Source organism: Trachymyrmex septentrionalis, unplaced genomic scaffold (genome assembly GCF_001594115.1).
Source record: "Trachymyrmex septentrionalis isolate Tsep2-gDNA-1 unplaced genomic scaffold, Tsep1.0 scaffold70, whole genome shotgun sequence".
Taxonomy (NCBI): domain Eukaryota; kingdom Metazoa; phylum Arthropoda; class Insecta; order Hymenoptera; family Formicidae; genus Trachymyrmex; species Trachymyrmex septentrionalis.
Window position 1 is genome coordinate 670036 of NW_017305885.1, and position 3582 is coordinate 673617.

Sequence of the window (3582 nt, forward strand, 5' to 3'; positions counted from 1 at the left end):
ATCAAAATTACTTATTATTTTTTAAAATTATTTTTTAAATTTTATTAATAAGTAGTATAATTGTAATAAAATTTCGTGTTCATAACCGCGCGTAAAATAACGTCAATCGTACGATAACTGGGGAATAAATTTTTTGCCTTTGTCTCACTTTCATATTTAGCTGCTGATTGAGAAATATTAACGCGCACAAAATTTAATAACAGAGGTTTACCAATATAATTTACCAATATAATTTCCGAACGTTTACCAATATAATTTCCGAATGCCAAGTCGTTTTCCGTGCCAAACGCGGTTATCGAAAGCGATTAAAAACACAAGTGTTTCAAGAGGGAATCACAAACGCGGTAGAACAGCGATATCGGTGCAAGTAAAGAAACAAAAGGCACGTAGTCTGGAGAGCGTTCTTCTCGATTTAATTCCGCGGGGCTTTCGGTTTTCTATTGATGTTTTTATAAGACCGCTATTTCGCCGATTTGCTAGGTCGACGGAAGTAGAGGGAGAGATAGAGATCTTCAGGGGAAGAAGAGATCCCGCTACGTCCGCCGGGGGGCGAAATGAACCCCCGTGTACCATGATCCTTTCTTACGGCATCCCTCTACCCCTGTTGCGCTCTCCTACGTTATCGAGCCAGATAACGACGGATACATAATACACGGGTGACTGCGTGCGATTCCACAAAATCCACGGAAGCCATCTTTACGCTCCACCGATCAAACGTTACTTTGCGCAGATTTTTCCTTTTTTTCTCTCTCTCTCTCTCTCTCTTTCTTTGCTCTCTTTTTCCGACCATCTCTAACAGAACGAACCAAACAGTGCGCCCTACCGCCCGCTGCAAAGGGAACTCATTAAAGGGCCATTGTACGGAGGAGACCGATCCTTTCGAAGATTTGCAGGTGGAAGCATTGCGCGAGAGAGCACTGAATCGTCGATAATTATTGCGTTCGTTGTGCCGCCTTGTGTGTTCACGCGGCCGGATATTTTTGTCGCGATTTTCATCGATCTCGTAATCAAAGCCACAGTAAATTGTTACGTGGCAAAGATTTGTCGGAAACATTTCGAATATCCAGAATGGCTGCGTACGGTAAAGAAAATTTTGCAAATATTATAACTCTTTCATGTAATTTATATTTAGATCCAGCGAAGAACTAAGGGCTAGACTAATCATATTAAGGATATTTTGTCCGTATATCATATCAGCTAAAAGTATATCTGTCAAATTATCAATCGAAAATAGCTAATATAAGTCAATATTATTCAAGAAATTTTTGATATAATATTAGCGTGAAAACATCTTGAAATCAACTGCAAAACAAAATAAATAATTTAGCTCGTAATGTTTTATGCAACAAAATTACTTTATTTTGCTGCAGTCTTAAGTTAATAAGCTTTAAACAAATAAGTGAGTTTAAAAAGTTTAAATAAACTTTTGCATAATATTATAAAAACAAATTTTATATGTATAAAATTTGATGTAATTTTAATATTAGTCTCTCATCAAATTTGCAAATAAGTATTATTAAAACGCAATTTATAAGAATCAAGGCAAACAAAAAATTAATTAACTTTAATCATCAAGAAAATTGTGCTGAAATTTTAGATAGATAGGAGACATAACAATAGAACAAGCTGTAAAAATTTGGTTAAATTCCTAATATTTTGAAAGTAGGTGCTAAATTTCTTAATAATTTTATAACAATTGCAGAACTGCTTTCTCTGCTGAAAGCAGTCAATATCACGACTTCTTGTAACGAAAGTATCTTTATGTTCGCGTTCTTTGCAGTTTGATACCATTTGGCGTACGAACTTATACAGTTTATAGCTCGTTAATGTCTAATGACAGATATACCTCGCACGAGATCGATTCGAGTTGATGGAGAGTCATTAGTGCGCTTTAATCGATCGGTTTTACAGCTTCTACAAGATAATGTCTTGCCGTCGACGGGATACGACAAGATCGATTGCTCCGTCTACGAGGGTGTTTGTATTAGAGTCAACAACCGCGAACGGTCATTCGCTTTATGATCGTTTGGATCAAACCTAAGCCAAGCTCAGAAGCGAAATTAGTGTCATTTTCTTTCTATTTCAGATTATGCCAATTACGGTAGAATGATAGTATATTTAAATAAAACGAGCGAGCTTGGATGCAATCAGAAAATTAAAGAAATGGAATAAAGAGTCTTTGCTGTTTGAGTAAAATTTCAAATTCTGTAAATGATAATAATAATGGGACAATATCTTGTTACTGTTGTTTAAACAATAATTATTACTGTCGTTTTAATTAAATGTTTTATCAAATAATATCGTAATTTGCTCGTAATGAAAGCGGTACTTTTGCCCGTTTTGTGTAAAAATATGAACAAGTCAACGATCCACGTTACGATACGATTATGTACGCTCGCGAGATTGTGCTGTAGTAATTTTACGATCTTATTTTAGTATTAACAATGTGAATATCGCGACTCGAAAACGCGAGTCGATAACGGTACGTAACGTCGCGCTTGTGATAATAATTGGTTTAATCCCGATATAATTGCGAGCACGTACGAGCTACGACTTTTACGAGAGCGAACGAGATTTTGCGAGAGTGCGCGGTCGCGAGCGCGGATGTGGGCACGGATCCGAGTGCGACCGGATGGAGTGGGGGAAGAGGAGGGGTGAGAGGGGAGGGGAGGGGGGGGAGAGATTATTTTCATCGGGTATTCATTTTTAATTAAATTAATCGAGGAATCGGCGCGCTAATCCGTGGAATTCGCGTAGTAGTCGCTTCAGCGTGACGGCCGTGCGCTATTGCAGAATTCCGTGAGGTTGGTAAATATTCGAGGAGCGCCGCATTGTTCTCATTACGGCGTATCGCGCAACGCTATTCCGATAACTTCATCAGCCGGTATTCGACATCGAAATACCCGTAGATAGGAATTTCGATTCGCGCGTGAATATAAATAAATACATGCGTGTACGTTATCGGGCATCAGTCTCGGGACCGTTTGTATCTTTACCGAAAATGTGAGCATCGCGACAAAGATGCGGGTGAGATCGTTATCCTCGTTTCTCTCTCTCTCTCTCTCTCTCTCTCCTCTCTAGCTTTTCAACAGAGATAAAAAAAAATTGAGATAAAAAGTTGCTGTTTTATTAACTAAAACTCTGTAATGAATAATTTATCTCCAAGAGAGTCTGATTTTTCCTTCGTAGCGCCAAAAAACCGCACTTTCCTCTTGGAAATTTTCAATTTTACGCCGTTGAAGTTCGTTTAAATATTGTATTATTGAAAAACGTTATTTTATAATTAGTTAAATATATTCTAGTTTATTATTATTGATTTAATAGGAAAATATTTTTCGGTATTTATAGTATGAGTGTAAAAATAATTGTGTCAATATGTTATAGACAATAGTTCAATTAAATAACGTTATGACAGAGATATATTTTGTTCGCAGATATTCTAGGATTAATATTGAATATTGATAGAATTGTATTTGTCCATCTAGAACGGTGACATATTGATAACTGATCATAATTGAAAAGTCTACTCGTACGATCAGAAATAACGTACTAAAAAAAAAATGTATATATATATTGTATATA